The following is a 14,224-nucleotide window of genomic DNA, read 5'->3' as shown; positions in this document are numbered from 1 at the left end:
AATTTCCATGATTTTCAGAATGGCTCCTTTCACAAGTAACTTGAGATAGAGTGATTGTCCTCACATACCTATCAAATAGATGTGCGGAGGGTTTCTATAAATCAGTTCTGGAGAAAGGCCTCTTTTAAAGTTTGTCTTTTGGTCTCTTGAGAGAGAGCAATCCAGTGGGTTTGTTTTATCATGCTCACTGCTGCTTAAAAGAAGACAAAATGTGGCAAGCAGCTCATTAAGAGAGAGAGAGATTGCATCTGTGTTAATATGCAAATGCTAATCCATTAGGACCCTGCTCATACACCAATCAATCAATTAACTTGTCTGTCTCTGTATTGTTCATTATTTGAAAAATGCTTTTAATCATTTTGCTATGCATTAATTAATAGCATGCCTAGTTGAAAAGGAAAAAAGAATTTTAGCATTCCTTGGGGCTTACATGTACAAATATTTAGTATTCAGCTGTGATTCCATGATTAAGACGTACCATATATTCAAAGATAACACAGGGATTTACAGGAGCAGAGATACAGGGCAATTTGATTTCAACTATTTTATATATCTATATGTCTTTTATAAAGCACTTGATAGAGTAAGTCCTTATATGCAATAGATTTTTGCAAAATAAATACAGAATTTCAGAAAGAGAAATCAAGGTTATAAAATATGTTTTTTCATTTTTCTGTCATTTAAGAATGCCAGATTTAACTCCATGGGGCAAAATATTAGCAAATGGACACAGTTTCACTTCCTTCAAAAGAAATACTATAGAAGATATGAATTTGGTTCCAAAATTCAATGAGGGAGCAATAAACAGAAAAGCTATTCTGGGTGGAACTGGATTTTCTAAACAATAGTGACTTTCCATTAAAAAAAATGTATTGAGGAAGGAAATGGGTTGCAATATGGGAATGAAAATTCTAAACTGGGCAATAGGTGTGCAGTGGGACAGGCAATTTGAAACTGATACAGAGGTATGTGGAATTATTTGAGAGTAGGATGAGCAGAGCTTCCTGAATATCCTAGAAATCAGGCAGCATTATTTTACAAATACTGTGTGCTGGAGTTTGTGGATATTGTAGAAAAAGAAAGAGCAGCAGTCAAGGTGAGGGTAGAGTGATATACATGAAAATTTAAACAAAGGTGACAGTCACAGGGAGTGTCTGAAGCAGATTAATAGATGCAGGAAAAATAGGAGCTGAGAAAAGTTCAGGATCAAGGATGAAATGAAGGTGACAAAGAGGTAAAGCAAAATGTGAAGTCTGGCTTTGAAAGAGTCAGGAATGATTGTATGGAGCAAAAGGATGTTCCTCTGCTGTGTGCAGAGCTTTATTTCTCTCCTGCAGATGAATATGGCTTTTACGCAGGTAAGTAATGCCATTAATTTAATTTTTTTTCATACCAGCTGTTGACTTCAAAGAAACTGTGTATCTGAATAGGGTTCACAGAAGCAGTGATTTGCAGGTTCAGAATTCAGTCTGACCTAACAGTCAATTTCTAAGCTGCCCCAGGGCTCATCCTTGTCCCTGTGTCAGGGAGGCTTCGTAACCCTCTTTGCACAGCCATGAGCGAGTGGCTCCTCTCTTCCACTGCAGCCTTCCCCATGCAGCCATCACCGGAGCGACCTCTGTGTCCTGGAACAAAGAGAAATGCATTGCTGTGCAAGTCTTTGCATCTCCTGCCCGATCTGTCTTAAGTAATTTAGTCAGAGACAAGGAACACCCATGCATTATGGACTGCTAATTCTCGGCACACATCTGCCTTGTTAAGTATGACTCACAAAGCTCAAATTGCAGTGTTTATCCGTTTGAAATCCTGAAGCTTTCACTGTTGCAGAAGGAAAATGACTGATCCCCTCACGTAGAGGGTTGTTTTCCAAAATGTTACTATACTAAGGATTTCTAGGAACATCACTACTGCCCTAAAGCATCAAGTTAGATTTTATTAATGAGTATATGCTGAGTACTGTACAAACAGAGTTGAAATGCTATCTGTAGTTGTGAATTAACCTTTATTTTTATATTGCATGAGCTTATATTCTTTTACTCTTTCTGACTTTTGTGAGTTGTGTTTATATATTCTATTTTGGGAGGATATTTGAGAATCTGTTCAAAAGCAGTACAGCGTAGTAAAATAAGCAGAGGGCAGGACCTTGAAATTTATAACTCAGGTCATGCCACTTATTTACTATTTATTACTCTTATTATTCTGCCTTAATGGCGTGAAAATACTTTTTTGCTTCACCGTGGTAGTTTTCTTAAATTCAAAAATCAGATTGCCCCTTTATTGGATAATGCTTGCTGTGAAGCTCCTGAAAAGGAAAAAAGAGGAAATGGTGGTAAAATATGGACAAATGAAAGAATAAGTTCAAGGTCACCCTCTGAGAAAGTAGCAAACCTGGGAATAAATAAATACTGAACTGGCAAGTGAGCACTGTGAAAATGCCAAGGGCTAAAGCACATGTTTCATTTTTAGGGGAACTACTGAGTGTGTAAAATGGAGCTACTTGAATAAATTAATCTATGATCTAACCTACTTTATGGTCTATAATATTCACAATATACCAGGCTTTGGGGGTGTTATGGAAGAGATGACAACCTCTGAGCAGGAGCTTGTTAGAAAAAGAATGGTTAGAATACCGGTGAGTGTGTAAGACTTGGACTTAACGACTTTACCTAATTTGGGTTTGGAAAGTTTTCAATGCTTTCAGAGGGTAAAAGATGAAAAGATTTGGTTTCTTCAACTTTTTCATGAAAAAAACTGAAATTGAATTTTTGTACAAAATAGGACATGTAAGAATACAGAGCATCCTTATTAAAAAAAAAAAAAAAACAAAACCTGAAAATTTTTGACCAGCTCTAATTCTGAACATGAGACAAACACCACGCCTTTCTCTCTTGTATGAGGTGGAGTTTGGTATCAGCTGCTGTGGGGACAGTATGAGTAACTCCTCTGGAAAACCACCGTGCTAATGTGAAGGGGAGTGGCCCCGAGATGCAGGAATCATTTTATTTATTAAAAGCCATCACTCACATGCTGACAAGAAGGACAAATAAGTTACTGTGGCTCCGGCCCAAGCTGTGAAACCCTGACACCCATTCCTTACTCTACCTCTGTGCACTGAACTTCAGATTAAAACTTCTCAGAAGTATTAAGTACTGAGATGTTTTTATTTTACTTTGCCATCCACAGACCGGGAGTTTAACACTTCCCTGCTTCACATGGAGTACTGGATGGAAAAGAGCACGTGATGTCTGTGGAGCTCTATGGCTACAAAAGCCAGCAAGACATCCAAGGTTCTGTTGCTAAGGAATATTAAACAGGAATTCTGGGGGCAAAGGAGATATTGTATCCAGCAGTATCCCAAATTCTGGTGGACACAAAGGAAATGAATAAACTTGGACTCATTCATCTCAGCACCATTTAAAAGATTCGGACAATGAGTTCTCACTGGGAAAGGACAAAAATCAGTAATGGAATTTTTTTTCCAATGCATTAAACAGGAAATTCCAAACAATGGAAAGCTTAAAACATTAAATCTAGCAGCAAGACTATGAATGTACTTCCTTTCGTACATATTTGTTTAGATATGAAAAGAGTGAAAAATATTTACTGCCTTTTCTTCAGAGGCAAAGACAATTTTTTTTTTTTTAAATCACAGGCGTGTGATTATGGGGTATGTTTATACACAGCTGAAGCCAGATAGGCTGCAGATTTTATGGTCTGGGTATGGAGAGGCAGAAATTGCACAGCTCTCCGTGCTGATCTCCCCTGCATTCCTGGGAAGAGGGAACTGCAGAACTAAGCACTTCTGAGGCTTGAAGAATTCACCAAGAGACACTCTCCTAACCCTGTGATTACTTCTATCTGTGCCAATAAACATACTGTAAATCATTATGGTATGGGAAGTTGTCTCTGTGCATTGATTGTTGCAGATAACAGATGACATTTTAAACAAGAGAAAAATTAAGTCCTCCCGCTCCTGACATTTTCACCACTTCTTTTCTTTTACTAATTTTCAGTATCAGAGGTGGTTTGTGCCAAAGTGCTAAAGTGTTACTTCCATAGATTTGCAAAGTGAATTAAGCCCTCCATCCATCTCCTCTGAAGACTGTACTGATATGCTCCTCTCTGTGTGTGAGGTAGAAGAGAAACAGCTTTTTAGAGGCACAGAACTGGGGATAATATTTAAGAATTACCAGTTAGGCCACAGGTTTTCAAAAGAGTTGTATCCTGGCTTAGTTTATCCTTCTGTCTCTGGGAAATCTTCCAGTAACTGTTCAAAACAGACACATGCCCCCATTAGTGCTTTGCCTTGGGCCTCAGCCTCCTCCCTGCCCCCTTGCTTTGTCTCTCAGAGCTGCATGGTGGGTTTGTTACCAGAGTTAGGCACAGAAATCTGGACACAGGCTAATGAAAGCCCTGCACCTTTCAGTCACCATAAACATCTTGTGCCCAGGAAATCTGTTCCCAGAATGCTTTTATCTACCAGATCCATAATTCTCCATGAGTCTCCCATAAGAAATATGAAAACCAGAGCAAAAAACTCCTCTCTGGATCTAAACAGTCACTACTGCTAAGTCATCAAAAATGAAAAGCAAAATTTCCTAAAACAAGAGGTCTTATAAAAAGTATACAAATAAGCAAAAGTGAAAATATGATGGAATCTTTTAATTAATCCCTATTTTCAGAGTTCCTAAGTTCACATTCTCCTGGTTTTATTTCCTAAACTAAGGCTAGAAATATATTCTTTAAAAATAGTATATAAATTACATTCTTTTCCCATAGTTTCAGTAAGTGGAATTTTAAAAAGTCTTTCCCAACACCTCCAAGTATTGCAATATCTTTGCAGATAAATTCCAGTTACAACCCCTGACTTCAATGCTCTGCTTAAAAAATGTTATATATGCCACTGTGTTTAGGAGTGGCTTTGCATAAGGAAATGGTTTTAAGTAGACACAGGTGCTCCTAGAGTTATTCAAACTTGTTTGTCTCTAAAGTAATTTTGGGTGGGGAACAAAAAATATTTGAACACGACAGGAGTGGAACAATGTCAATGATCTATCCTGAACTCTATCAATTCTGTATCAGTGCTACATTTATGTGTATAGACCTTAGAAAAATATCAGAGACCAAACAGAGATGAGCGGAGGGAATAGATTAGGAACCCGCACAGCTGATCATTGGCCTTGGACTGCAAAGGCTTGTGTCTGAGTCCTTGTGTGACCTAAGGAGAGATCTTGCCCCCTCTGTCCCTCTTGTGCCTTACTTATCCTGTTTATAAGATAAGAGTAATGATTTTGACTTCTCTTGTAGAGAATGTTGAGACCTGCCAATGAAAACTGTCACAGGAAGAAGGCTGAGGACTGTTACAGTGATTGTAGTGGTCATTCCCAGGGCTTTTGAAATAATGAAGATAGTAACAACCCAGAAATAGATCCTTTCACTAGATGGGCACTCAGTAGGTGAAAAATATTGATTGCATCAAATGCCAATTACATCTTTTAGGCAGCAAATATATTTCTCTCTTTATTTGGAGGTTAACATCTTTCTCTGTGATTTCTATAGGTTCCCACTTGACAGCCTGTGCCTGGCCAAGTAAAATATCTGAACAGTGATGATATGCTTTGCTGAATCACACCTTTCAAGATTATTTGCTGGGTCTTAGCATTTTGTCTAATTCCTTCATGGAGCTACTGGATCCCACCACTGCATTTTCTCTTCCCTGCTGAGCTCAACTTTGAGTTCAACTTATGAAGCCATCTAAATCACATCCCTTATTTTTCTCATGTGGGTTAGCCCTTCAGGTCTGAATCTTACCCCTTTCCCTTATCTCTAATAGCCACAGTAATGACATTTTGGTTAAGTACCTAATTTGATTTTTTTTAAGTGAATTTCATCTCTGGGAACTTTGTGTGTTGGGGCCACACCAGTATGAAGTGATGAAATCCCTGTGGTTGCTTTGCCTCCAGAGATGCCTTGAACAAATATGGCCCTGAACCCAATTCCCACTCAATTTATTGGCAGGTATTGCTGTGCCACCAGCACAGATATTACTGTGTCTTCCTGGACAATTGTCCAGGATTTGTCCCCACTGTGACATCAGAAGTGTTTTGCCAGGGATTTTAAAAAACAGGTAAGCCAAGATTTTAGCACAGTAAAAATATGAAACAAGTAGTAGGAAAAGATCATGGCATCAATAAATATTTTTGGCAAAAAATATTTCTTAAAAAAAAATCTTGGGGGCAACTACATAACTTAAATGAAACCCCTGTAAATTAAGAGCATGGAGTGCAATGAATCAGGGAGGGTTTTGTTAGCAGGTTGTAGCCCCTGGCGACAGACAGACTGATTTAATACTGAAACCACCTCCAGCAAAGGGATCCTGTGTCAGGAGATGAGACCTGTGCATTACTCACAGAGGTCTCCTGGAGAGGCTGAGAGCACTTTCAGCCTTCCGGTTTCAGTTTGACACTGGGTCAGAATGTACAAGCTTGGAAATGAACAGGAAAGAGTTTCACCTGCCTTAGGAAATTCAAGATATTAATATGCATAACACAATTTAATTCACTTCCATGGATCCCATCCTGTTAGTTCACAGCAGGGTCTAAATGCTATCCATTTAGAAAATGTTGTCTTATTGTGTTTTGTTTTTTACTGAAATTTTCCCTCTACTCTCCTTCCCCCCTTCCCTCTTCTCTCCTTTCATACATCTGTAATCAAAATACTTTTCTCATTACAGTTTCTGTGTCTGACATTAAAAAATACTTTAAAATTCACAGCACATTGCTTGATGTTAAACTTTGCTCAATAATAGACCATTAGTTTACTTGATACATGACTCTCTGAATACTTTGTACCAGTAAATATAACAAACTCATGATAATTACTGTGTGTAACATGTTTGCATTCAAACATGACCTTGAACTTACTTTTCAAACATTTCAGAAATGTCAGCTATGATGATGATCTTTGTTCATTACTGAAGGGAGTTTCTGGGTCTGAATTGTGTAACACACATTTATATCTATTAAAATGACACAGTAGAGCTATTTTTATTGTTTTAAGCTTTTAAAACACTTTTAAATATCAGTAGCCCTCTGAGTCATGCGATCCTGTGACCATCTCGGCACTTTTCCAATTCAAAAGTCTATTAAAAGCTTTGACAAAAGAAACCTTAATTTATTTCAGAAGCAGTGACAAGGCCAACCTGCATGCTTATTAACACCCTGCTAAAAATGTCATAAGCATATAGCAGCACATTTTACTGAGAGGTATGTAGTCCTATTGTGAATAGCAAGTGGTATTATTTTGTGTAAAAATGAACATTATAGCATGTTTATCAACACTGGAAAACAGCTGCAACAAGGGAAGGTGGTGCAGTGATCCAAGCCCTGCTTTTGTAATCACCTAAGCCTGGTCAGGCCCAGCAGGATCAGCCTCTCTGGAAGGTGATAGTCCTGTGATGTGTTATCCTGCCTCAGGAGTGGGCCTTAGGCAGTGAGCTAAGGAGGCTGCAGCTCACCAAATAGTTCAGGCCACTTGCCATGGGACACAAAACAATCCAGCAGGATACACCATGATGTTAAAAACACACAGCTGCTGGTCCACTGCCCTCTAGTAGATGACAATGACCTTTAACTTACAGCTGAGAAGTGACCCCACCTACACTGTATTCTGCAAATACTGAAGAGCTTTGCTCCCAGTGGAAAAAAAATCTCATAAGGAAGAAATTGTCTGTTGTCTAGGAATGGGTGTGGAGAAACGTGACTGCTTCCAAACCAGAACATGACCATCTCAGCTGGAGCTGCCTATATTGAGAGAATGGGAAGATTCTTCCCTGCTTCATAAGAATAATTGCTCAAATGCTACATTCACAAAGAGTTAAAATTAGAGGGCCTTCGAATCCTTGTGCTAAAAGCAGCAGCCAGTTCCATTTCTCTGAATCCTTTTTGCTTTCAGACTATTGAGGCTGCTTTAATTACCAAAGTGAAAGTGACACTAGTGCCAGTCATTTATACTCCCTTATGCATATTTACATGCAGCTTCTCCCAAGCATTTTCTAATTTAGGTACTGTCCACATTAGAATTCAAACCATTCCAGCCACAGTTATGTTTAAATGTGGTTGCATACTAGTTCAAGTTCCAGCATACCATTTCTGACCACAGAGGAACCAGGGTTTTTAAACTGTTGTGGCTGTTTTCCTTCCCTCCCAAAGTGTTGCAAGCTGTGTTGTGCTGTTGATGGCAGCTCAGGCCTCCACTCAATATGTATTGTGTGATTTTGGTAGAGCCTTACATATTTTGACTTGTCTAGGCTCGGCTTCTATTTCTCTGGATAGACTGTATGGACTGTGATTTGGTACCCACTATTCTGGCAGGCAGAAAACACAGTAAGAAAATCCTCTGGGACCAAAAGCATTGCATGAGAGCTCTGTTAAACAGGAATAACAGCAAACCCACTTCTCATAGCATCTAAGCAGCAAGGCTATTCCTTCCTCCTAAATGCCGCAGTTATGACTGAAATGGAACCACTTTGAGCAAGAATTCTTTACTGGAAAAGATGGTTTGGATTCTGCTTTTTTTAAACTATGGTCAGAAACTGGAGACTTTAGACATCACTGTGATTTGACTTGTATCTCTCAATGAAACAATGCACTGGTGTAAAATTGCATGTAGGCTGATTAAGGCTCTGGGAAATCCAACCCTCTGGGCTTCTGTTTGAATAGCTATTACATTCTGTGTTTAAATGTTGGTGGACAAGTAAATGCCCTGCAGTTCACTAAGCAGCAATGTAACAACTTCGTTTTCAAACCTTCTGATACAATCTGGTCCAAAACTTGATGTCTCAGAGCAGAGATTTGGGCTAAAATTCATAAATCAAACTTGATTTAGTCCACCAGTTTGCCGATTGCTGTTCATCAAATGATGGAATCCTCATGCAGAAGTCAGATTTAAATCCTTGCCTATGCCTTAGCTCATATGGTTGAAAACTTGGCCATGGTTCACATTTAAACTCTTCTGTATACCTATATATGGTAGAGAATACATTTTCAACCCATTAAGGCGAGAGAAAAATTGCAACTTAAAACTGAAAGTTGCAATTTTTTTCCTATGTCATCAGGAAATGAAATCCAGGAATTGTTACAAAAAACATTCTGATAGGGATGTTTTCAAATAGGAAAAATAAGTGTTTATATTCTTAATACTGTTTCTCAAAAAAATCCTAGAAACTTTAAAGGGAAATAATCTCAAGTTTCATCTATCTTGAAAGACTTGGTTCTTTTACCCAGGCAATGAGTGAGAAATGCCACCTTTGATTCACCTATTAAGAATATCTTCCTTTTACTTTTTTAAGATTGAAAATTACAAGCAGTAAAATAATAGGTTTTAAAGTAAAAAATAAAAAAGTAAAAATGTATCACTTTGTAAGTCTCATGGGAGGAAAGCCTTTAAGGGAAAACTATCTCAAGCTTCAATTAGGATACTGTCTCAAAAATGTCTCAAGATCATAAATTAGAATAATCTAATTGGATTTACCTCATTTTTATACCAGCTAAGAATGTGACCTCTACATCTATCTGCAGAAATCTTCAGTCAGAAATTATTCTTCTTTAGAAAGTGTTTCAAAGCCTTTGACAAGCTGTTGAATGGCAAATTTCAGTGCTTTAGGCCACCTTCTTTAAATTAGTGGAATATTTGTGCAATTAAAGATATAACATATTTTTGGTGTGGTGTACAGTTGAGAATTGCTAGTTCTGTCTCTCCAAAGAAGAAAAAGCTTTGTTTAGTGGAAATGACCCAAAGCAGTAGGTGGATAATTTGTGTTTGGGTACATGAAGGAATTTTTATTTTTCAAACAGAAACATATTCTTTTGATTAATGGACTCTCAGTCTTCAAAATGCCTTTGCTATGTCCCTTTTTGGATAAAAAGTATATGTTCATGTTCTAATAAACTGTTGCACTACTGCTGGCACAACTTCTTACCACAGGTTTGCCACAGGAGCCGTGATTCACACTATCATGTGTTCTTGACTATTTCAAATTATAGTTATTAAGCAGTTCTGAGAAGGCAAAGCTCTCAAAAAATCAGCACATCCTGCAAGGCCCCAGCTGTTCTGCAAACATGTCAGGTATCTCATTCCTGCCACCCACCTCACTACGAATACAGACATGCATTTGTGTAGGGTTAGGTCCAGAGTTATATTCTGCAACAATCTCTTTTGACCCATTCATTCTTTCAAAATGAAATTCTTAAAAATGAAATGAATTCATTTCATTCTTTCAAAATGAAATTCTTAATTCCTTTTATTTTCTATTTTCCATGTCATAATCTTTTTCCTGCTACTTACCAGTTTGTGCTTTCACTTCCCTGACAGTGTTTCAGAGTGTTGCTAACTCTCTTTCCTCCTGAACTTCTCACCAACTCTTATTTCATTTCACACTTCCCCATTCACCACAACCACTGTGCACAGAGATAACAGACCTGGGTCCTACTATGCCATTAAACCAACTTGTAACAGAGACAGATTTGGGTTTTCTTCATTGTTGGTCTATGCCAGTATATCATGTACTGCAATTTTTTTTGGCCACTTTTGGGGAAAAAAAGGTAGAAACTCCTATTGCAGAGGGCAGTAGTTGTTTTGGTTTTTTTTTAAATGGGTGTGTCTGTCCCTGGGGCCCACAGCTTAAAATAAATAAACCCCTGGGATAACTGTGCTGGCTAATTTGCAAGATAAGCCTTTTATGTTGGGATTTTGTCTGGACAAAGTGGACAGGCTGGAGAGCTGAGCACACAGGCAAACCACTCACCGAGCCTCTTGCATCACACTCGGGCATAACTGATACGTTAATCACCAATGTTCAAACACAGTCGCCAGATACGATGCCAGAAATAACTTCTGACCCTGTTATTTCTGTTGACCTACCATATTTCTTCACTTTGGCCTCTCGTTTCTGACCCTCACTCACTTTTGGTTTTGAAATCAGTTTCATAAACGCTTTTCTCCCCCAGCTTTGCCCGTGTGTGGAGCATCCCGCCCGACACAGCCACCAGCTTTCCCCGGGGAGCCCCTGGGCCCGGCTGGCACAGGCTGAGTCACCGCTCCAGGCAGCGCTTGGTCAATTATATCCCCGTCATTTGAGCTAATGCAGTCAAACGATAGCGTGTCACAGGACTTACTGTAAGGCCAGGGGATTTCTGCTGCTGCCGGAGCTGCTCCGCCTCAGCTGTCAGCAGTGGCGGCACCGGGCGGTCGCTGCCAGGGCCTGCCGGGACGGCCGGCAGGGCCAGCGCCCGGGCCCGCTGGGCACCCGCGTCCCTCACGGACCGAGCCACGGCCCGGGGCTCCCGGGAGGGCAGCGGGGAGCCAAGGCGTGCAAATACAATTCTGTGGTTCCACTGAGGCGCTGGCGTGTGCCCAGAGAAGGGCAGCGAAGCTGGCGAAGAGTCTGGGGCACACCACCCTCTTATGAGGAGCTGGGCGGCTCAGCCTGGAGAAGAGGAGGCTGGGGGGAGACTTCATTGCTCTGTATCACCACTGAAAAAAGGAGGTTATGGCAGGTGGGGATTGGCCTCTTGTCCCAGGCAGCCACCGACAGGACAAGGGGAAAGGGCCTCAAGTAGCACCTGGGGAGTTTTAGATTGGAAGGTAGGAAAAATGTCTTCCCCAAGAGGATTGTGGAGCGCTAGAACATGCTGCCCAGGGACGTGGTGGATTCACCATGCCTGGAGGTGTTTAAAAGACCTGTGGATGCATCTCTCAGGCACATGGTTTAGCGGTGGGCTTGGCAGTGCTGCATTGACGTCTACACTCAAAGATCTTAAAGATCCTTTCCAACCTATGATTTTTTTTTTTTTTTTTTTTTTTTTTTTTTTGTGAGCTTCACTTTGGTGCCCAAGAGGATCATGTGTTTGATATTCCACTGCCTTTTCCCAAGTGCAATTCCTTGGTTTTCTGTGGGATTAGTCCCATTTGACACCGGGATAAATGACAGTAGCATTTACTCCTGTCTTGTAATAAAGCATTGCATTTAAATGGGCACGTTTTACTTGGATTGCAAAGTACTTTGCTGATGTAAATTAAGTAAACCTCCTGTCAGTGCTTGGAGATAAACACAGAACATTATATCCCTTTTAGAAGTAGATAATCTGAGGCACAAAGGACTTGAGACAAGAAGCTTGGCTGCCTAAAATTAAACACCTCAGCCCAAATGAATAGATTGCAAATCCATTTCTCATGTTAGAAAACAGCTCTTCCCCTCCAACATCAGGAAAACAGCAGCATGTGAAGTATTTGAACTTCACAGACAGGCATAGTAAAACCTTGATGGATATTTAGACGGCAAGTTTCCAAAATTAAGCCTAAGAAAAAATTTTTGCTGAGATTATTTTCAAGATAAAAATATGACCATTAATCAAATTTATTGTTTTGGATTGTAAAAAAAAAAAAAAAAAAAAACCAGTTTTCAGTCAAAAATTGCCTTCAACATAAGAAAAAAAATCTATTTTCTTTTGAAAAGTGATTAACTTATCACTTTAGTGCAACAATAGAGAAATTATGAGAGTAGAACAATTTTGAAGGTGCATTCTGAAGTATAGTCTAGAGACATCTTCCAGATACCTTGGTTTTGGTAAGGATTAACCCTGAGAAAACTTATTGTGCTTGTTCCAGAAACAGGGACTGGGGTTCTGCTGGGGCTTTCCAATAATATCACAAAATTCTTCTGTCACTCATCTGTACCCAAACTATGAGAAGTGAGAGCCCCTTACTAACAGAGAGCTAGTGGGGTGTGGGACAATCATGTCTCAGGGCAGGTCCTGTGCAACATCTTAGAAATCCTCTCCAAATCCTAGAAAAAGGGATCTTCTGAAGGAGATGAGGGAGAAGTGCCAGTGGTGGCTGGGCTGAAGGTTGACAGGCTGTTCTGGAATAACCTTTCTCTCAGAGAGTCAGAGCCCAGAGGGACTGACTTTTCACCCCCACAGATACTGCACTTTCTTTGGAAGTCAAGTGGTGACTCCTATCAGCTCTTCAAACCTCTGACTTGTAGAGGATTTTTAATTTACTGAAACAAGCTTAGTTCAGTCAAGGTTGGTTTTTGGTTTTTCTTGTTTTGTTTTTGTTTGTTTGTTTTTTGTTTTGGTTTTTTTCCCAGGTACCAGGAACTAATGTATTCCCTTTATAGTAGAACTGACAGTAAAATGCATCAGTGGTAAGAAAGGTATCCCTTTTTCCTGTTTTATTTCTGTTTTTAAACCCTTGCTATAAAATAACATTTAGTTTTATGCTTTGTTCAAATATCACATATGATTCATGTTTGGTGAGTCCATACATAAAAAGTGTAGCTTTACCAGGTAAGATTTTCTTACTCAATTCCTTTAACTGACTTCATACTGCACTGACATCCCTGTAATAAAAAAAAGTCTGTTTTTTTCAATGTAAAACAACTGTACAAAAGGTCAAAACAATACAACATCGATTTAGGTGCTACACAGGGACCATTTGCACCTAACTAGTTTCAAAAGTATGTATTAGATCTTCAGATTGAAATTTAAGATGCATGCAGATTATAAGTGCTGGGTGATCGATTACTTTCCCTTCTTGGCTACAAATTGCTTTTGTGCCAGTAGGCACAGCGGCACAGCGGTGCTGCTGCAGACATCACTCTGCAAGGATGGACAAGCAGAGGAGAAGTTCTAGTCTCACACCAACAAAATTTGTTTTTCATGGAGAGGTATTTATAGAAGAATGCAAAACACACATCTGTTGGAGCATTTCACTAAGAGCTGGAATATTTATTGCATTTTTCTGAATGGGATGACCCAGCTGACATGCTGATTTGTTTAGCATCTGCTATGATAGTGGAGGAAGAAATCCTCATTGAGCCACAGAATCACAGAACAGAAACTTGGGTGGGAGGAGATCTCTGAATCATTCCAGTCCCCTGCTTGAGGCAGACCTGTCACCAGCACTAAATCACATCAACAATGGCTTTGTCTACCCTAAATTGTTAAAACGTCCTTGGATGGAGACTCCACAGCCCCCTGGACTGCCTTTTCTAGCATTTCTTCATCCTTCCAGTGGAAAAAATTCTCTCACCAAAAGAAACTTTCTAAGATGAACTTTGTGGCTACTACATTTTCTGTTACAGCTGAGAATAGTTTAGGCTTCTCATCATTTTAACTACTCTTCAAGCAGCTGTCAGAAGTCCTGTGGTAAATAAATACAT

The 14,224-nt window shown here is 39.5% G+C and overlaps 1 long non-coding RNA gene across 1 annotated transcript; it reads right to left on the bottom strand.

Moving 5' to 3' along the window:
- Nucleotides 1–1,294: 1,294 nt before the first annotated feature.
- On the bottom strand, nt 1,295–11,321 carry LOC137462938 (uncharacterized). Its single transcript, XR_010993803.1, has 3 exons — nt 11,175–11,321; nt 8,892–9,020; nt 1,295–1,616 (listed from the first exon to the last, which is right to left on the bottom strand). It is a non-coding gene; the product is annotated as an uncharacterized lncRNA (long non-coding RNA).
- Nucleotides 11,322–14,224: the final 2,903 nt, after the last annotated feature.

Source organism: Anomalospiza imberbis, chromosome 1 (assembly GCF_031753505.1).
Source record: "Anomalospiza imberbis isolate Cuckoo-Finch-1a 21T00152 chromosome 1, ASM3175350v1, whole genome shotgun sequence".
NCBI lineage: Eukaryota > Metazoa > Chordata > Aves > Passeriformes > Viduidae > Anomalospiza > Anomalospiza imberbis.
The sequence above is the reverse complement of the archived record's forward strand: the minus strand, read 5'-3'. Positions and strand labels throughout refer to the sequence as shown.